This window comes from Pleurodeles waltl, chromosome 3_1 (assembly GCF_031143425.1).
Source record: "Pleurodeles waltl isolate 20211129_DDA chromosome 3_1, aPleWal1.hap1.20221129, whole genome shotgun sequence".
Lineage (NCBI taxonomy): Eukaryota > Metazoa > Chordata > Amphibia > Caudata > Salamandridae > Pleurodeles > Pleurodeles waltl.
Window position 1 is genome coordinate 938,792,382 of NC_090440.1, and position 22,444 is coordinate 938,814,825.

The 22,444-nt window shown below is 41.7% G+C and overlaps 1 protein-coding gene across 1 annotated transcript in view; it reads left to right on the top strand.

Annotated features, from left to right (window-relative positions):
• IL22RA1 (interleukin 22 receptor subunit alpha 1) overlaps positions 1-22,444 on the top strand; it is a 143,576-nt gene that overhangs the window by 585 nt on the left and 120,547 nt on the right. The window lies entirely within an intron of this gene.

Below are 22,444 nucleotides of genomic sequence, written 5' to 3' on the forward strand. Positions count from 1 at the left end.
AAGGCTATAGGGGAATGATTATAAACAAGGAGTGAGATTGCTGTGAGTATGGGTATTGTTGGGATCAATGGACAGCAATAAATTCGTCAGCCGCACTGACAGTGTTGAAGATAGGGTCAGATATTTGGTCAAGACAATTCAACGTAATAGACCGCAGCTCAGTTTTCATTCGTTTCCTGACGAGTAAATAGTTTGCGTGCATCATCCGGGGTCAGTGAGAGCACATTTTGGTCATGGGGCCTTGCACTCTCACTGATCTAACCTCATGTTTTCTTCATTTGAACTTTAGTTGCCAGTGGATCAGTGCATTGTCTGTACAGTGGTTCCTGGTCGGAATGTAGTGTATGGTCTCTCCTGCAAATATTTGTACCCTTGTTCTAAATCGACTTGGGCATGGGGATGGATCATTTGAAATTTGAATCTGGATTCCACTGGGAGCCAGTGGATTTTTTTTTAAAGCTGGTTTGATGTGGTGACTATTTGAATGCAGCACTCAGAATTGGTGCTGGATAAGTTGAATTAATACATAATCGGCCCAGTGATGAAAGCTGACTCAATGTCACCATAATATCTGTCTGGTACTTTAATTTATCATTTGAAACCATTCTGGGAGCTGAGGAGATCACCCACGGTAGTGGCAATCATGAATGTTTGGCAGGTTACTCTGCATCAAATAAATACCTCTGTCCAACATTCCACACAACTTCCCATCCTGCTTAATTTACCCAAGATACACAACAAAAAGATTCTCCTCACCAGTCTTAGAGCCCCAAACACTACTGTTTGTAACACCTTTCCGTCACATGAAATGTCACATGAACCACCTACCAAAGATGATCAAGTGTCCCGTCAACCACCTACTAAATAATATATAGTTGTTGTTCCAAATCAAAGGGGAACAGATGCAAAGGGGCATAAAGCAGACCCCTACATCGCTTAGCAGGGTCCCATCCTTCAAGAGCCCCTGGTCAGCCTGAAGTATTTGAATAGCTGTGATATATAGAAGTCTGAGGATCCTCACCACATTCTGCAGGGGCCCTCTATCAGTTTGTGTTAAGCAACTAGTGCTATATGTACTCCATCAGCCTTATTGGTGAGGTAGCCCTTAATGCAATAGATATACGAGAGACCAAGAAAAATCCACACCTCCCTGGTTGTTTCCCACAGTGAGAAGGCTCTCTGATGTTATCAAGAATGCACCGCTCTATGGAAGTGGGGAAGAGGGGGAAGCTCACTAACATGAGATCAGAGACCACTGTTCAAAGCAGTTCATTTTTTTGGAGAATGGCTGATAAAACCCTACGAGCCAAAGCATACCTACAATTTGAAGCACTAGAGCTACGCCTCACTTTGAGGGGTCCTTCCACAGGGAAACGCTGTGCTGTTGTCTGCTTCTTCTGTTAGGCTTAAGATGTTGACTGTGTTGCTGTCAAGAACCTTAAAGGACACCTATAGAAAACCGGCTTTCGATGGTCAGTGATGGTGTCTCCTTTGCCCCCGGAAGACAGGCGCCTTTCTGTTTGCGCATCCAATTGTTGCTACTACCTAGTCATTTTCCCCTACCTACAGAGCCATTAATGTGCCTGATTGCCTTGGATGTGGGAGAAGTTGAAGCATTTTCTATGTAGATGACAAGGCTATCTATATAACCCTGATGAAGGTTTAGCTGCATTTGAAGAGGTGGCTACTAGCGGTGGTGGAATATTCTGTTCTGCCCATGAAATTGGCAGAATGTTTTGCAACTCCACATTACTCATGTAACACAAAGTTCCTGCTAAATTCAACTAAGCTGCATGTTGGAATTCTTTCTCGCATACAGCTCAAGAAATGTGAGTTGGCGACCAAGATTAGGGCCCATATTTATACTAGGTTTGAGCCGAATTAGTGTCATTTTTTTACGCTAATTCAGCGCAAACCCAACTCCATATTTATACTTTGGCACTAGACACATATAGCGCCAAAGTTATGGTGTTTACGCCGCTTTCTGGAGGGGAAAACCTACCTTGCTTCAATGAGATGCAAGGTGGGCGTTCCCGTCCAGAAAAGGACGATATGGCCTTTGTGCCATATTTATCTCCCCATGCTAAGATCCAGCATGTGGGATGGTGGCCTGAAATAATGGTTCTAAGCTTGCTTAGCACCTTTATTTAACGCCTGGGTCTTGGCAGGCATAAGGGGACCTGTAGGCAGATTTCCATGGTCATAGACTATGGAAATTGCCCACAGGTGCCCTTCCCTGTCCCCAGGGACACCCCCACCGCCCCTACCCACACCTGGAGGTCACCTACGGATGGGGACCCCATCCAAGGTAAGTCCGGTTGAGTGTTTTTTTTTTTTTATCCAACACTGCTTGGGGGGCCCTGACTTGGGGCCCCCTGCACGGCACTGGCCCTAATGGCCATGCGCAGGGGACATTTGTCCCCTCGACATGACCAGTGGGGTGGTGGGCATGGCTCCTGTCTTTACGAAGAAGGAGGAGACCAAGATTAAAAAACGAAGTGAGAGTCAAAGGGTGAGTGGTAATGTTCACGTGCTCTCAACAATTACGCAAGAGGATTAAACCAATTATGGCGCCTCTAGTCATCAGGTCTACATGTTTCGCGTCTGGTGGTTCAGCTGGATCCATTGACGCTTCATCAGGACCAAAAATACTTTTACAACTTCTCCAAAATGAAATAATGTTGACCCTACTCGGGAAGGAATACAAAAACAGTCACTTACTTTTAACTACTTGCTATGTCGAATAAGGTCGCCCTAAAAATAAAGAATGTGTAGTACAGAGTACATTCAACATTGTGGATAATGGCGGTCATTCTGACCCTGGCGGTCAAAGACCGCCAGGGCGGAGGACCGCGGGAGCACCGCCGACAGGCCGGCGGTGCTCCAATGGGGATTCCGACCGCGGCGGTAAAGCCGCGGTCGGACCGGCAACACTGGCGGGCTCCTGCCAGTGTACCGCCGCCCCATTGAATCCTCCAAGGCGGCGCAGCTTGCTGCGCCGCCGAGGGGATTCCGACCCCCCCTACCGCCATCCAGATCCCGGCGGTCCGACCGCCGGGATCCGGATGGCGGTAGGGGGGGTCGCGGGGCCCCTGGGGGCCCCTGCAGTGCCCATGCCACTGGCATGGGCATTGCAGGGGCCCCCGTAAGAGGGCCCCTAAATGTATTTCACTGTCTGCTGCGCAGACAGTGAAATACGCGACGGGTGCAACTGCACCCGTCGCACAGCTTCCACTCCGCCGGCTCGATTCCGAGCCGGCTTCATCGTGGAAGCCTCTTTCCCGCTGGGCTGGCGGGCGGCCTGAAGGCGACCCCGCCCGCCAGCCCAGCGGGAAAGTCAGAATTACCGCCGCGGTCTTTCGACCGCGGAACGGTAACCTGACGGCGGGACTTTGGCGGGCGGCCTCCGCCGCCCGCCAGGGTCAGAATGAGGGCCATAGTGATTTAGTGCATAATTCGCGTGAAAATGTGAGTAAAATAGGCTTACCATCCCCGGTATAAGGATAGAGCTCCTAGGAATCGCATATCAGGAACTGGAACTGACATTCTATGTTTTTGGTAGTCATAAGAGAGATAATGATAACAATAATTATGTCACAAAAATAACGAGAAAGTGTACACCTAAAATGAAGTGTCACCTCTAGTCATCTGATACGTCTATAGGAACTAAGATCCATAATAATGACAATTCTATCACCATCCAATGGATTATTAGTCAAAGTACATCGGTATTGTCTATCAAAAAACTGTTTTAGTAGCAATGACACTTTTGTCAATAGTAAGGGTGAATATGTAACCAGACCCCAAAATAGCAATATGCTCACAAAGGCACTTGGCTGTTGCTAAAACCTAGTGCCAAAACAGTCGCTAGTGAGGACTTAGAAATATTTGTATAGGATCGCCTAAACGCGGATCCAATATACATAATGCCGGACTCAGTCAAAAAAATATACAGTTATCGGCACCAGCCGATACGCAAAGGCACTTGGCTATTGCTAAAACCTAGTGCCAAAACAGTAGCTAGTGAGGATTTAGAAATATTTGTATAGGATCGCTTAAACGCGGATCCAATATACATAGTGCCGGACCCAGTCAAAAAAATATATACAGTTATCGGCACCAGCCGATACGCGATATTAGAGAATGAAAAACGGAGATCCACTTACAATTATCACGTCGCTCGTAGGTTATTAACCCTACCCGCCTGACAGCGTCCCCGATAGCAGCTGGCTGATGCTCCACAAAGCTTCTTATACGTTGCAGCGAGAACCCGGAAATGAATGCCAGCTCGCGCGCATGGGAGAAGTCATAAAAAGAGAAAACGGACTCTGCATAAAAAATTGCTAAACATAGAAAACAGACTAGATTTTAGTCAAAGGGCCAGTGACTGATATTTTCTTATGTATGCCAGACCTAAGAAAGCAAGCAAAACCGAACTCATAGTTCAAGGGTTAATATCTTCTGCTGTCAATGTTATTTAAAAGAGAACTCAGCCAATATAGAATTGTAAAACAATATATATTTTCTCATGGTGACAGAGATGATGATGGTATAAAAAAGGTCTCTAATTGACGTTAAATACACATTTGGTTTTGAGGGATCCCTACTGGCTACTAATGGCCTAGAAACACTTTCATGAGCTAGGAGAGTTATGATGAAAGTGTGGTCCATGGAATCTCACCGTTCAGTCCCCTAATGGAGGTCCCTAGTTTAAAAATCCAACGCTGTTCAATTTTGAAAAGGAAATCAGAGTTGTTTTTTCAGACTCTGGGGGCTTCCAAAATCACCCACCAAAGATCATCTGGAGTGTGGGGAGCGTCTAAAAAGAGCGCACTCAGTTTAGTGGTCACCCTATGGCATCTAATATTGCTCCTGTGTTCGTTGATTCGTATCTTAACAGGACGTGTTGTCATTCCAACATAACGTAGTCCACAGGGACACGTAATCATATAGATGCAATTCTTAGAATTGCATTTCGTATGTTTTCTTAGGTGCCACTTCCCTATAGGGTCAAGATCTAGTGACGTAGTTCGTCTAGTTAATGTACACACATTGCAGTTACCGCAGGGATAATGACCTTCAATTGGGGGAAGATCCCACAATGTTCTTTCTTTCCAAGGACACTAGCAAGGCCTTAGCGCCATTCCATAAATATGGCGCCCGGCTGGCGTCTAGGAATGGCGCTAGCCGTCGCTAAACTTTTTGACGCAAACCTGCGCTAACGCAGGTTTGCGCCAAAAAGTATAAATCTGCCCCCTGGGTGTCTCCAAGCACTATTTCCAGTCGCTAGGAGGACATCTGGTGAGATTTTTCTAACACGGGCGTCCGTGACCGTTCGTGATCAGAACGCCGCCACTTTACTAGAAAGTCTACTCAAGTGGCAGCATAATCAACTCGAGTAGCTGCACACTCTGGCACACCGCATGGTGCTGTTTGCACTGATTTTTCAGTGCAGAACATGTTACCAGAGCTAAATCACAGTGCAAGCAGTGTGAAGTCCCTATTTGTGCCTGTTGGCGGAAATCTGCAGAAACTCACTGAGTTTTTATGTAACTCTGCAGAATTCTACTGAGTCAAATTCCACAAGTTACACCCACCCCTAGTGAATATGAGCTTTGTACTGCTCTTAGGCTGCAAGTGGATTGAGTCAACATTCGTATTGTAACGTGTATATTTGAAACCTTTATTTCCATGATGCCATAGAAGTAATTTAGTACTTTCGAATTACATTTTGATACAGAAAATACAGTTGACCACAATCCATGACTCAAACAATTGCCTGGTAACTTCAAGAGATAGAAAGATTTTCATCTTTCTTTAGTTGGAAGCATAAATGTTCTTAAGATGATTGAATTACCCAACTTGTACACACATTAAGGCTATTTGACTGAGTCTATCTCAACATATTTCAAATTATTGATGTTAAATATATTTTTTAGGAACCTCAAAAGATCTCAATTATGAATATATCTACTCAAACTCCATCCATTTATTGGTAGTTGATCCCTCCTAGACGTTCAACTTTATAATTGGCATCAGTGGAGACTGTGTAGTATGCAATTAGCTGTACCTTATTACTGAATCAGATGGTACTGCTGAAATGTATGAGACAATGTTTTTTCAATAAAGTGTGTCTCCAAGGAACAAGCCTCGTCTGGTGGAATATGCTGACATTTCGATGTACGTTGTCTCCTAAACAACACCCTGCACTTTGGCTGAAAACTAAAGTTTCCACAACTGACTTGAAAGCTACGTCAAAACTGTGTATTCCAGTAGTCTGTTAAAAGTGTAAAATATATGCAAAAGTTCTACATTCCTAGAGGATCCTAATATGATAAGCAAACGGTTATGTTATGTCGCTCCAATGACTGAGACTTTTATATGGCAGTTTTCCTGTATCTGCATAAAATATAAAGCAATGTGTCAAAACGTTCCATGCAATAAATTTATTTTTCAGAGTCAAATCACAAACGTTCTAACACTTTGTGGCATCGTTATTTTACACTCTTGAATTTGTACAGCTAAAATCTGCACGATTCATCTAACTTTGTGCATTTTGACGCAGTGGACCTAGATCTATTTCATACAATGGCAACATGGCCATTTCTTGACCATTTGAGACACGAGAGTTTCTTTTCACTGAATTCAACCTTAAGTCTCAAATAAATGCAACAACTTTAATGCTGCAAGAAATTAGGCTTATGATTGGACACCCTGATTCCTGTGAATTATGGATTGATCGAATACCCGTATGACGTCTGCTTCCAACACGATCATCAGAACTTTACCTATGTATGTTAAATTCTATTAAGAAATGCAATATAGTCGTCATTTAGGTCTTCATTGTAATGTCTGCATGCCCGATTTGAAAGATACTGACATGAATCAGCTGTCTGGGGTTGTATTCTATACTCTACTTTTTATGAATGTTTATCTTTCTTTCTTTCTTTCAGAATTGACATAGTTTTGATTGATAGAATTATTATTTATGATCAGAATTTACGAACGCTGATGCAAGAGAAAAGGAGGGGTTCTGTTATCACCACCCTCATAAAGCCATATCTAGGGTGTCTCATGTAAGGAGATTCAGGTGAACTCAAATGCCAGATGATATGTTTGCATAATGTCCGCAGTCCAGTTAAGATCACTTTTATGCTTTGTGAGCTGTGCTAATTCTGTACAGTGCAAAAAGATAGTTTGCGAGGTTTTGCAAAAATCCAGTCATGAAAAAAATATTTATATATGATTCCCTTTGTGATTCCTTCTGAATGTCTGTGAATGCAGGGATGAAAGGCGTGAAAAGGAGAGCAGGTCACCAAACTTTCATTTGCAGTCACATATTGCAATCCAGACATTACTGCAATCCAATAGGTTTAAGGGACATGGGCTGCAATATCACAAATGTTACACAAAGTGAAGGTCTGTACCTGGAACAACCACCCTGTAAACATCAGAACTGTCCCAACTCTTCGGCAATTCAGAAATGAGGTGGGTACTCACATCTTGAGAGCACACTGCTTCCCTACAATCTAGGATTTATCGCCCACAAATATCCTGCTTCATTGTAAACATTCTTGAATTATGACTTAAGGCTCTTTCCATGTTCTGTATTCTGTGGCTTCAAAGTGCCCAGTTCAGCAGGCCACCAAGATAAGCAACACAATGAGGGCATTTGCCCTAAATTATGACTTCAACGTTAACCATATTTAATTTAAGGTTGTTGGTGCATCAGTCCTCAATAAGGGAACTCACAAGGTGACGCATTTAGGTCGATTAACGTTTTGATTTGCATGGAGTATCCTAGCTATGATTTGACCAATGTTTCCCAATAACCACTCCACAAAATTCAATAACCATTAGACAAAGCATTAATCAACAATCAGTAAAAACAATAGCAAACACAATGACTCTTCAGCCATGAATAACCACACCTCAGTATACGTTTTAGTAATTTTATTTCCCTATTAGTTACAATACTAAGTTTTGAGATATATTCAAATGCAATTCGATTCAAATCAGAACATTAATTTGTTAGAAGTTGCCAGAAACACTACGTAATCATAACTTGCATCAAAATACATTGTAGAGAACTTGCATAAGTCAGTAGAAGAAACAAAGGTAATAAATCATTTCTAGTCATGGAATTCAGCAAAACAGTCTGTCAACCATTTGTCTCTGTAATCTGTCAAACATCATGTAAGAAAACCCTCATCTAACCCAGATTAGCATCAGCATGTGGGACTTCATGCAAAACAATTTAGAAACAAAAATTTAGAAGGCATCTAGCTAAGAATAATATTAGACAGAGCAGTTGGTACCTAGAAAGAAAAGGCACAAAAAATATAATTCAGTCACATTGTCATATCTTCCTATCCTCGGCATGGGTCAGCAACAGAGTCAGTCTTTCTTCGTCTTGAGGTTATCAGTCGATCAGCATCACATCAGGCTCTCAGTCAGAGAGTATGAGCCTAATGACAGAATCTCGAATCACCTCTGCAGTCTTGCAGTCTCGCACCCTAACACCTAACATCTGAGCTCTCTTCCCTTTGTCATGTTGTTATATCAAAGTCACCCAGACTATCCCCCAATTTCCAATTGGTCAACTAATCTTATGCGTTTACCCTATCTAATAATGTCTATGTACCAAATCTATGATTTCTAATATTTCACAATTCACATGTCGTTGATTGGTCTGCCTTACAATCATACGGCTCGTCAGGTATCGAAAATGTTGCATCTTCTTCTCCAGTCAGTGTCTTCATTGTTTGAGTCCTGGGAAAGTACATCTAAAATACATTCCACACCAATTGATACAATTCTAGTTCCATCATCTCCTGTCTGTTAGTTTATATAGAAGCTTCAGCTAAGCAAATTTTATTAAACAATAAGCAGTTCACAGTTAGTTCATCTTATCAGCATTTTTCATTAAACGTTAAGAAATACAGCTTCTGCATGAGGCCTGGCAAGACTAGACCAAGACACTCGCTAAGTTAAGGCCTACAATTATTGCAAAACATAGGTTATAACTCTCAATATGACGTATTACTACATTAATCTAATACATTTTCAATATTTCCTGTATATTAATCACTCATTTAGTACAATTCGTAAATACTGGTGGCCATTCTCTGAGTTCACAATTTCAAACGTGCACATTATTTTTCTACGTTAATCATTTTCTACCAAATTCACTATTCAAAGTACATAAACATTCATGAACAATTTCTAATTAAGACGTTCGCGTTAACAAGGGTATTTGTTTCATACATTTGGTCACTGCTGACATAAAAACCCTGAAGGTAACTTGATTGTTGTCCAGCTTATCAGTAAAAGACAACATAATCTGAGTAGAGTCCGTACGAAAGAAAGGCCACATGATTTAATAAGAGAGAGGAGTTAAACAAAGTGATACTGAGTAATGACCATAGTGGAATAGCACAGGGAAGATTTTTATAGGTGTCTTGGTAAGGAGTAATTGGATTGCCTGACAGTAGTCTGAAAGAAAAGAATCAAATCAGGAAATAATTCTGCCATACCATTATTAGCCACTTGAATTATCAAAGTTAACTGTGATACTGTGTAACTTGTGTCAAAAAAGATTAAAGAGATCATCTTCCTTAGTTGTTAGACTTTTCATCCTTGGTGTGGTCTCCCTTAACTTTTTGCCTCTGTTCCTCAGGGTTTTAATGATGTGTGCTGGACTCTGATTTTACTGTTTTTGTTACTCTGGGCACTTTACCACTGCTAACCAGTGCTAAAGTGCAAGTGCTGCTTTACAAAATGTGTATGTAATTGGCTTATCCATGATTGGCATATTTGATTTACTAGTAAGTCCCTAGCAAAGTGCATTAGAGGTGCCAAGGGCCTGTAAATCAAATGCTACTAGTGGACCTGCAGCACTGGTTGTGCCACCCACATAAGTAGTTACGCAATCATGTCTCTGACCTGCCACTGCAGTGTCTGTGTGCAGTTTTAACTGTAAATTCGACTTGGCAAGTGTACCCACTTGCCAGGCCTAAACCTTCCCTTTTCTTACATGTCAGACACCCCTGAGGTAGGCCCTAGGTAGCCCCAAGGGCGGGGTGCAGTGTATGGTTAAGGTAGGACATATAATAATGTCTTATATATGTCCTGACAGTGAAATACTGCCAAATTCGTTTTGCACTGTTTCAAGGCCTGTCCCTCTCATAGGTTAACATGGGGTCTACCTTTAAATATGATTAAAGTGTAGATTCCATTTGGGAGTGGATAGACATGTGGAGTTTGGGGTCTCTGAGCTCACAATTTAAAAATACATCTTTTAGTGAAGTTTATTTTAAGATTGTGTGTTTGAAAATGCCACTTTTAGAAAGTGAGCATTTTCTTGCTTATACCATTTCTGTGACTCTGCCTGTTTGTGGATTCCCTGTCTGGGTCCGTTTGACAGTTGGGTTGGTTGCACCTCACACTAGACAGTGACACAAAGGGAGCTGGGGTGTAGTCTGCATTTCCTGATGAGCCATCTGTGCTAGGAGGGAGTGGAGGAGTCGTCACTCACACCTGAAAGGACTGTGCCGGTCCTCAAACAATATAGTCTCCAACTCCCTGGTGAGTGTCTAGGGCCTGGCCTGGGTAAAGCAGGATTTCACATTCAAAATAGACTTTACTTTGAAGTAGGCCCACCTCAAAGGAAAAACTGGGTATAAGAAGGGCACCTAAAACCACAGACTTTAGATCACTTCTGGAAATCAAGAGGAACCTCTGCCTGGAGAAGAGCTGAGGAAGAAGAGCTGCCCTGCCTGTGACTGTGCTTTGTGGAGCTATCCTGCAGTTGCTGCTTCTGCCAGAGTTAGAGGACAAAGACTGGACTTTGTTGTATATTCCTGCTTGAGAAGGACTCTCCAAGGGCTTGGACTGAGCTTGCCCCCTGTTCTGAAGTCTCAGGGCCATCAAAGACTTCCCTTACCAGCACCTGGGCTCTCTGCTGAGACTCCTGCCCTGACAATTGGTGTCCTATCCAGTCCCTGGGCCCTTGAAAGGAAAAGCTGGTGAAAATTCAAGGGAATCGACTTTGGACGACTCTGGACCAACGCCGCTGCCGAATACGGTGATGCCGCCTACAACCGACTTCGTGATCTTCGCTGTAACGCGACGAACTTCGCAGGCCTGACACTGCTGCAGCCCCACTGAAGTCTGCGACTCAGTGGAAGTCGCCGCACCACGTCGTGACTGACACCACTCGAAGTGTGCAGATTCAACATTTCGCACGGACGCCGCGATCCCCGACTTCGCGCATCAGCTTGTTTTCACTCTTCACTGAGGTACTGTACCCGGGGGTCTGCGTAACTCCGTGGCTGGCGCCGTTGGTGTTGGATTGTTGGGAACGACTCTGTTACGATGCTGTGTTAACACCTCATCGAAGCATTTTGTGTTTCTAAGCGCTATTTTTTAATTTAATCTTTAGAAATTCTGAACTTGACTTGTGAATGTCGGAATTTTGTCGTTTTGGTCTTGTTTTGTTTAGATAAATATTCTCTATTTTTTCTAAACCTATGTTGTGTCATTTGGTAGTGTTTTCATTAAGTTACTGTGTGTGTTGGTACAAATACTTTACACCTAGCATTCTGAAGTTAAGCCTCCTGCTCTGCCAAGCTACCAAGGGGGTAAGCAGGGGTTAGCTGAGGGTGGTTCTCTTTTACCCTGACTGGAGTAAGGGTCCTTGCTTGAACAGGGGGTAACCTGACTGTCAATCAAAGACCCCATTTCTAACATTAATCAAGAACTGTACAAAGATTATCAGTAATGGAAAGCAAGGGAATCTCTGTACAGTGAAGCAGGTGAAACCCTAACTACACAGGATCAAGGAGTTGATTTTTCACAACAGAGAAGACAGCTGATGACTTAGGGCCTGATTAAGAATTTAGCAGATAGGGTTACTCCATCACAAATGTTTTGGATATACTGTCTGCCATATTAAGATCCAATTATAGCCTGTGGAGATTCTTATTCTGCGGACAGGATATCAGTCACGTTTGTGACAAAGTAACCCTAATGCCAAACTCGAAATCGGGCACATAGTTTTTTTTCCATGATTTTTGTGGCACAGGGAAGCAAATAAATAGGTTGATAATTACTGATGACCTCGGAAGAAGCAGGTTTTTTTTTTAAGTGGGGCCGTCTTCTTTCACTGTAAGGGAACAAATGACAATGAAAGCAATCAGTTTCAAAGAAGTGGCAGATATCCTGTTCACCAAAATGTGTTGTTCCTCCACTCTATGTAGAATGCTCATTCTACATAGACTCTGACGTCTACATTCTGATTGCAGAGTGTATGTTGGCTATCCTGGTGGAAACCTTTGACCTTCATCTCATTGGATATTGTGCCGTTGGTATTTAGATTGGACATTTTAACATACTCTTTTCTTCTTGAGGACCACCAGTCTTTTCCTGATGGCCCCAAAGAGGAAAACAAAGAAATGACTCCCAGATGCTGGGAGAATACTCCTACTGTGTCAGGGACGATTGTTTTTTTTCTTTTGACAGTTTACTTTTGAAAAACAAAAAACTTTGCTAAGCGGCTGTATTAAACGCAGTAGTCGCTCAGCAAAGTGTCAGTGCCTTTTGAAAGGCTCATAGATCTCTGCCTACCTTTTCGAGATGTCTACATATACTGTACTCCACCAAGGCAGTGGAGTACATTTCCCTATGATCTGGTAGAATGGAGAACAGCTCACCATGCTCTGATGACTGCATTAGTTCCTCTACAGACCATAGCAAAACTTCTGATAGAGACTAATGTATGTGTGAGATACAGCCATCGAAATCAGAAAAATCTGATTCACTGACCGAGTAGATGTTGTTGGAGTCAAAATTTGATACATCTGCAGCATGCCCGGCAGCCGCGGCCTGCCCTTTGGGGCTCAGGGGCCACACCCCCCACCTTTGCCCCTCAAGAAGAGTGTCTGTCAGGCTGAGAAAACATCAGCCTGATGGGCACTCTTCATTTTCAGGTCAGGTAGCTAGAATCTAGACATGCACTATGAGCGCAGGCTCCCGGCTCCCTGGGCTAAACTTTGCTGGGCTAAAAAAGTCAGAGTCCTGTGGGCATGACCTCTGCAGCCTAGCAAAGGTGACTCGAGCCCCCCCCCCCTTCAGTGACGAGTTGGGACTGCTGCCTTCCCTCATTGGCTGCACTTAGGTTAGCCAGTGAGAGAAGGCAGCAGTCCCAACCCTCCTGGGACCCCGAGGCAGAGCTAAAGGTAAGAGTGTGTGTGTTTTTTAAATGAATGTTTGGTGCGTGCATGTTTGAAAATTTGATAATGAGTGTTGTGAATGGATCTGTGTGTACGCGCGTGTGTGATTGAATGAGTGTGAGTGTGCATGTGTGCTTGTGTGTCCCGCCCGCCCCCCTCCCTCCTAAAATTAATGGCCGCCACTGATGCCCAGAGTATATTTTTTAAATTTTATCAGAAAAGAATAATGGAAAAAAAGGTTTGATAGCGAGGAAAGCGATTGCAGGTCAACCAGATTTTATACAATTTCAGAATTTACAAGGTGAATCGTGAGCAGACTTAATTTGCATGGAATAGAAAGGAGACTACGTTCATCAAATCTGTGAGCAATAGACTTTAAGTGCAGCTTTATAAATCATTTAGGTATTTTTGTTGTCTTAAGATCTCAAATTCATTAGTAAGAATTTGCACTGATGTTTGCAAAGCAAGAGCAAGTACATCTGTAAAAAAGGGTGCTAACTGAGCAGCACTTTGAGATTTCACTACTTTTAAAGGTTCAATATCATCAAGGGAGGCATTCATCCTTTGAGGAACAACTTCTGATTGGTTGTACAGCCATCTGACTGGCATATGCATAATAAGAGCGATGTTGAAAATAGAAGAGGTGTCCTAGGCCCTGTACTTGCCAGGTACAATAACGTAAGGAGCAGGTAATTGCTTCCTCAGAAGGGGCCTTGAGTAAAGGGAAGGAATACCAAAGTGGTCCAATTAAGTATAAGCAATAGGGCCCAAGAACAAAAGGGCCATGTGAGAAGAGAAAATAGGATCTGGTAGATGGCCCGTAGAGTTGCTGGGAGAAACTACTAATTTCTTACGATCCGAAACAGAGATAAAATCAAGTAAGGTTTACCATTCAGGTATAGTTGGCTCATCAATTAGAGGATAAGGTCACCTAAAACCATAAAGTTTGTGAAGTGCATAGCCCAGGGGGAAATTAACAGAAGTAGCTAAAACGCAGATTTAGAGTATGCGAAAATTCAGAGTGCCAGCAAGGAAAGGTGAGAACAATAACATCAATGCAAAAGTTAAGTATCTTGGCAGAAGTTATAAGATCGTGAGGTTAAAGATTAACTGATAAAGAATGGTAAATAATCACTAAACTTCCCCCAGGTTTTGCAGTTGGTCAAAGTCCAAAACGTTATAGCTGCCCGGAATGGCAAGTGAAATTTATAAAACTGATACATTTTTTCGCATAATTTCAGTAAAAAACGAGTCCTCAGGGGTTGCCGAAGTAGTAAGACCATGAATGTCATGCTCCTGCCTCGGGAGTTGTTGGACATTAATGGATGAGATATATAAATTGAAGACCCGAGCCAAGTTTGTAGAGAGAGAATGTGCCCCGCTCACTGTGAGTTGTGCCCATGACAGCTTACCTTTGGTTGACACATTCAGTTGTTTCAAACAGGCATATGTTATTATTCTGTGAACCTTTTCTTCAAGAATCTTGCTTTCTTAAAGCAACTAACTGGCATGTTAATCATTTTCTTTTATGGCAATCATTTTCTTTTATAGCACTGTACTGAGATTGCAAACAAGGGTTGGAACAGATCTCCTCTCCTTGTCTTATAGAATCTGTGGTGATGTTGAACCTTGGCCAGGGCCGGTTTCTCTTTTAGGGCTGAGGGGCTACACCCCTCTGAAATTCCTACACAGTCACCTAAAACAAATGAAATAGATCGTTTTGTTTAGAGATACAATCGGATCTCCAAACAAATCGATGCATTTAAATCTGGGATGTCTGTCCCGGCTGCCTGCCCCGCCACGCTTTGAAACACGAGATGGAAGCCAGGCAATAAATCAACTTTTTACACTGTGATGCACAAGGGCTGACTGCTCCAAAGTCATTCATTTCCATTGTGGTCTATGACAGTAGCCACTATAGGCAAGTTACCCTTTTAGCATAAAGGTTTTGGGCATCCCTGAGTGATGGCAGCCATCTGTCATTAACAGGCATAGATCCCACCCTTTCCCCATTCATCACTAAACTTGTGTTCTTTTTTTTGTACTGAGACCCCTTGTCATGGAAACCTTCACCAATGTGACCCCAGGCCCTGGCTGCAGATCGCTAGCTCCTTTAGAAGTGGAGCTGCTGTACTGGTTCCTCATGAAACTGTTTCAAAAGATGAGCAGCGTTCTAGCTTCCTTGCAGAATGGATCCAAATATCCAAATATCCTAGTCAAACGTAAGGGGAGAAATATATGCTTACAGTAAAGGCAGTTATCTGCTGTATGCTGTTAAAGCTAGCCCTATCTTCATGCCCTTAACATTAATGCCACACACATGGATTGATATGTGAACAATGAATGTTAAAATGCGTGTAATGTGTGTCACTCATTTAGTTCCTCTTATATCACATGTTTTACTTAATGTTGCATTCCTCAAGAGAGTTAGCTGTTTCATCATGCTGTGTTTCTGTGCATTGTATTACTCTTGCATATTGCATAAGTTGACTCGTGATAGGTGTTTATGAGGGGCTTCATTTGAGAGCGCTGGTGCTTAGCCTGCAGGCAAAGCAAAGTGCCTGACAGTGGGTTGGTCTCTGCAGAATACATAGAACAATGGCCATGTATTCCAGTTGCAAATTAAATTCAGTGTAAATGTGTGTGAAGGGATGCATTGAGGTCAAAATATTTAGAAGGCAAAAGCAAAATAAAGTAATGTGCTTAAATGTGAATGAGTGCGGTGTATGTTTGGGTTGGTAAAATAAGGGAGATGCAAGGGTGTGAATTTAGGGGAGAGGAAAAAGAGGGTGCTGAAGAGGAAAGAAAGGAGGTTGCAAATGTGCAGATGGATGAGATGTGAAGAGTAAAAGAGCGTACATTTCTAATGTTAAGCACACATAACTGAAGGCCATACTCCTTCCACAGGCCTCAATAATGTTTAAGACACAGTCTCACAATTTCAAAATTGAAACATTTCCAATGTTAATTATTTATAACTAATCATTGATGTGACTTGTTTATTTTAAAAAGCTAACAGCCTTTGACAAAACCAATAGTACTGACAGATTTCAGGTGTATGTCAGTTGTTATGTTTCTGGAAGCAGTAACATCTCAGAGAGAAGCCAAAATACAGGTGGGTGACACACAATGGGAATCACAGAAATGTATTTTACATGTTCCCTTTTAGAGAGCCCCCACTTTTTCATCCTACTTAAAGATTTGTCTGCACATATTTCTGCATGATTGATTGCAGCCAACAGCTGTGTGTGCTTCCTGATGCCAAGTTAGAGCAATTTCTTCCAAAGTTGATGCTGCATGCAGTGCTAGACACTGGGCAAGAACACACTTTAAAGGGCCTAAAGTTGTTGCGCTGTACAATTTGTACATTAAAGTAACTGTTGAACGTATTAATGCAGTAAGATATGGGGACGTTTTTAATGTGTTTAGTATTTCAAGACTATGTTTTTTTTGTGAGTTTGGTGGTCTCAGGACTGCCATGTTGACGGTGGCGGTTGTACCAGCAACAGGCTTGCAGAGAAGACCTCCAAATTATGACCATGGAGATCATACCAACAGAATACAGCCAAACCACCGCTGGCACCGATGTGGTCAGGCTGCCACGGACTACGGTAGCCACTTGCAGGCCAGCGGAGACCATGTTACAGTCAGACAGCTTACAAGACTGCACACCACCAAGGTTTCCACCACATTCCCACCACCACAGAAATCGTGGCGGAAATCAGGTCTATGAAAGGAGACACTCACCTTCAGGAACCCATAATCGTTTGGAGCCGCCATGGAATGTGAACTACATATCTTCCTGCTGCTCTTGCTCACCCAATGACTTCGAAACCAGCGACGACGATAACGACCGCATCTGTGACTACACACATTTACCTGTCACTGTTGCAAATGTCAAAGTACTAATGCACACACAACATAACAATCAGAAACGGATGGCGAGGACGACACACACAGGTAACCTCACACTGACACATACAATCACACACAGCCACATACCCACATTCACATACATAGTACTCACACAACATCCATCACACACACGGCTGAAACACACACCAACCCCCAGATACACAGAACTGGCACACTCACACACAACAACATACTACACCACCAAATGATACAACTACACCACAACCGCAACACCACCAAAGCATTGGCAAGCACCCACAATGGACACCACCACTTGACACATCATACATATAATACAACCTACCATTACCACAGAACGAACACACACAATAACACATCCAAACAACGCAACATACGTCATACCTGCAGGCACACAACATTGCAAATAACACGCCAACACAAACACTACACAATACCAACGCAACAACGTGTCCCCAACATCCACATTCCCATCACACAATACACACCTGTCACTGGGGGACAAATGCTATGCACACAACCACACATGCTGCCCAGACACAACTGGAGCACAACCACCACTCACATAAAACTTACTGACATACAAACTAAATCAGCCAAGACCAAAACTGCCCTAAGAAAAGAAATGCAGGACAAAGATGTAACCTTTAAACCAAAAACAGGTTGGCCATGATATATATTATGGCATAGATAAACAAATATGTGTGTGTATATTTATATATATATATATATATATATATATATATATATATATATATATATATATATATATATATATATATATATATATAAATATATATATTTATATATATATATATATATAAATATATATATATATATCTATATATATATATATATATATATATATATATCTATATATATATATATATATATATATATATATATATATATATAATAAAAAGTCTAAGGCCATAGGCCAGTCCATATTGAACAAGTGCTACATGCACATAATGCACTTGCATGTGCCCCTAACTTGACTCCTGACTGCCATGTAACCTACACAGGTAGGGGCAACAAGGGGGCAGGCAAGCACCTCAGGGATTGGGGGGCATAGAGGGGGGTATGGGTTTAGGGTTGGGAGGGGGATCTTTGGGTTTAGGCTTTGGCGGGGGCTTAGGTCGAGGCTTAGGGGAGGGTTGGGAACTCTTGGGAGGGATAGACTACTTGCCGGGGAGGGTCATGGGCACTTGCAGGGGGGGGCAATGTAGGTCTAGGAGGTGGGGGTCCAATGCCAGTCTTCTGCACGGCTATCTGGTGCCTGGATGCCATGGAATGCACCTTCCCCCTGAGGTCATTCCATCTCTTCCTGATGTCGTCCCTTGTGCCTACAGAATTGACCCCATCGACTATCCTTTGCCACAACTCCATTTTCCTGGCAATAGATGTTTGTTGGACCTGTGCTCTGAACAAGTGTGGCTCTACCCTGACAATTTCATCCACCATGACCCTCAACTCCTCATCAGTGAAAGGTGGGTGTTATTGTGGGGACATGGTAGTGGTTGGGTAGACAGTGTGTGGGTATGTTGTGAGTGGAAAGGTGCAGGGTTGGGTAAATGGTGAGGTGTGGGTGCTGTGATGTGAGTTGGAGACGGTAGTTGCGGACTGTGTGTGCTAATGATGTGTGTATTTTTATAGTTGTTCTGATGTGGGGTGTGTACCAAGTTAGATGTGTATGTGTGTCTATTGTGTCCAAATAGAATTCATTTCAAATTTGCCTTACAGTTTATGTGAGTGGCGATCTGGATGCAAAGGATTGTGGGTTGTGTAGGGGTGTGTTGTATAGTGGAGTGAGTAGGTGAGTCTGGTGTGTGGATGTGTGTCAGGTGTGGGGTGTTCAAACTATCGAATGCGATGTGGTGTTCTGATAGAAGTAAGTTGGGATCACCGCAGTTCGCACCGCCAATGGTTTTCCGCCATGGAAGAAACCAATGTGGTGATTTGTGGTTCGTAATCTGATGAGTGGAATTTGTCGGGCTGGCTGTGCTGGTGGATAGTTGGCTGTATTTGGCGGTCTTCACAGTGTGACTTTTAATATGGCGGTCAGATTACCACCATGATTGGCGGTGTTTTGGTTGCTGCCACCGCAGCAGTCTTGCCAAAAGTACGCAAAACTCGTGATGAGGCCCTCTATGTTCCCACTGCTTTATAAACCTTACTTTTTCACTAAATTAATTTGCTTTCAAATGCACCATTTCTCAATCTTTTTTAAAAAAATTCTTAGAAGGAGGACTCACCTTGGACTCCATGTTTGTCCATTTAGCTTGCTCGCTTGACTCGCTACATAAAAGTCATACCCAACTTTTACGCCTCACCACTTTCAAATGTCAGTAGCCACCACTGGTTGAAGGTGCACAGAAAGTCCACCCTACTTTTCCAGGCAGACTACCATCCCCTCAGAACAGGTTGTGAGTAGATCTGCAGTGGTGACAGCATAATCGGTACTTGGGGGTCAAACATTTTTGTCTGTGCCCCTCTATGGGTAAGACCTACCAGCTTCCTCCATATAATGTCTCTGCACTGCATCCCTCCATAAGTAGCATCCCTTGCTTCTTTTATATGTGGAAAATGAATGGAGTTCAACTACATGTGGTTGTGCCCATGATTGCTCATGTGTGCCAGGACAAGTGAAAAAGTTAGTAGGAATCCATAAGTCTTAATATGGTGAAATGCCTTGTGTCAGGCTAACAGGTACATGTAAGACAAAGGAGCCTGCATGTGCACAGTCTCCTGTCCCACTCCTCTTAATAATTTTCTGTGCCAGTTGGAAGGCAGACCACTCTTTGAATTAGCCATAGATTCCCTACCAGGGTGCTGGGAACCTCTTCCTGCTCCAGATCGGCATTCCTTTTGGATATGGCCTCCTGTCTTAGGCTAATAACGATTTTGCCTGAGATATTCCAGACATGCTCAGCAGAGACATCAGGGGTATATGACTTGACTTAGACATGATGTTATCACACAAAAGACATGCCACTCAAGAATTGATGGGACCAATAGAAATTAAAAAGCATCAGATTACATGGATAACCGGGCTAGGCCTAGCCATCAGGGAGCATACGTACTGGACCTGTGGACCAGTATTTTGTTCACCTTCTCACTCTACTGTCCTACCAAGACTAGGGCTATGTCTCCTGAAAAATCCTGAAACACTTGGTTACACCAGCCAGCTGCTCAGAAAGCAAGAGTTACAGCACAATGAACACAGGGCCTGGAAAGGTGCATTCACCTTCAACCATTTGAGAAGGCTGAGCTTTCTCTATCCTTGAACTAGCATGTGCCAGGCTGTCTAGATGCCCACTTTTGAAGAAATATAAGCTCTATCCCTTGACCTGGACACTCACTGGGGATAATTAGACTGGCTGGCACAGTCAACTCATGGTCACAAATAGGATTCTGTAAGTCATACTTTGTGTCCAAATAGCTAAATCAACTTCATAATTCTGGAACAAGCACAGCCAATATCTGTCCTTACAGAACCATCCATGCAACTGGGCTTTGTTCCTCACTGAGGGATTGTGGCTTATCCTGGTAGTTGCAGTCTTCCAAAGGCATATAGGTATTTCCTTCTGCTCAGATCAGCAACAGACGTGGCTCTGCAGTATTCTACGATCATAGTCATAACCTGTGGAGGACAGTAGCAACCTTCAGTGTTTTTTTTCCACCTATTTGTGTTGTCATTTCAGCAATACTGGGGTTCATCTCCTCCTTGGATGAAACGTCAAACATTAAACAAATTACTGGTCAGAGGGTCTTGGTGCGATCCCCTCATGTTTAGGTCATGTATCAATACTTCTCCTCCAGAACTTGTATGAAATAGCTCAGTTAAAATCGCCATTTGTTTTATACGGGAGACCACATCTTAAAGAAATGCATACATGAAGAAGGAAAGAGGAGGTACTCTTTCACCCTGTCAAATGAAGTGCAATATTTCAAAAGGTGAACTACTTTCACACAAACCCACATAAGGTACAGAGAGTGAGTCTGGAGAATATGCTTTGGTTGGGTGTTGTATGACACAATAATGCTGACAAAAATATCTGCCACAAAACAATGCACAAAAAATATCAAAGACACAGATATCGACTTTACATACCTTGCATGTCAAAAATGTCAACAACAAAATTATAGAAGACAATAAGATCATAAAATTGTAAAATATACTGCATTTTCAATATTATACACTATTAACTTGAAAACATATATTAACTCTAAAAAAATAACATTATATATAAAAAAATTGTATGTAAAAATATACAAAATGTCTACCTTACAAATATAAAATGAAAATATTTATTTTAGAATAATTGCAAAACACAAACATAACAGTTAAAAATAGAAATATTATTTAAACATAAACAATAATATTAATGATTAACTATAATTATAAACACCAAATATTAAAGGAATTAAAGAATATACATGGACGTTATTAAAATAAATTAGGATTTATTTAAAAAAAAAACTCAAAAAATAACTTGGATGGAATTAACTATTAAAACTAAACGAAAAAAGATATTCTAAAACAATGTTTTAAAAATTAGATAATCAAATTAGAATTAAAGTGGTCAGATTCTCCACTCCAACCTGACCAACAGCAGGAAAAGTGTTGGACTTTGAAAAGGTCATATTTACTATTCCCACTCTACGGTATGCAACAGTGGGGGAAGTTCTGACTTTTAGAAAGGTCAAACTTACTATTACCACACAAGTGTAAGGAACAGTATGGAAAAATGTTAAAATTTATAAAGCTCAGATTATATTTTCTCTAGCTTACATTAATATAATTAAATTACACATGTATAAAGTAAATACACATAAAATATATTTCCATAAGCATATAATTTGTTTTAACATTGTAAAATGTATACACATTACTAAAATTTAAAAACACAAAACGAACACTTAAATGTATAGGTGACATAATAATACAAAAATATATCAATTAATATTATTAGAAACAGATTTTAAGCACGTCCCATCCTAGTACTCTAAAATCCTAACATTCACAAAAATAAATGAATTAATAACAGAAAAAATAGCTATACACAATGTTTAAAAAAATCACAATATACAAGTAATTATTATTCAAAAACATTAAGCATGATATATCAAAAGTATTAAAAACAAACATTTGACACAATCAATTATCTAATTAACCAATTAACAAATAAAAAATACAAATGTTCTGAATAACAAAAAAAATACAAAATAATTCATTAAAAAAAGAAAGACACTAATAACTCCCCACTTCATTCATCTACAAACCCAACAACCTGCCAATCAAAAATGTACATAAC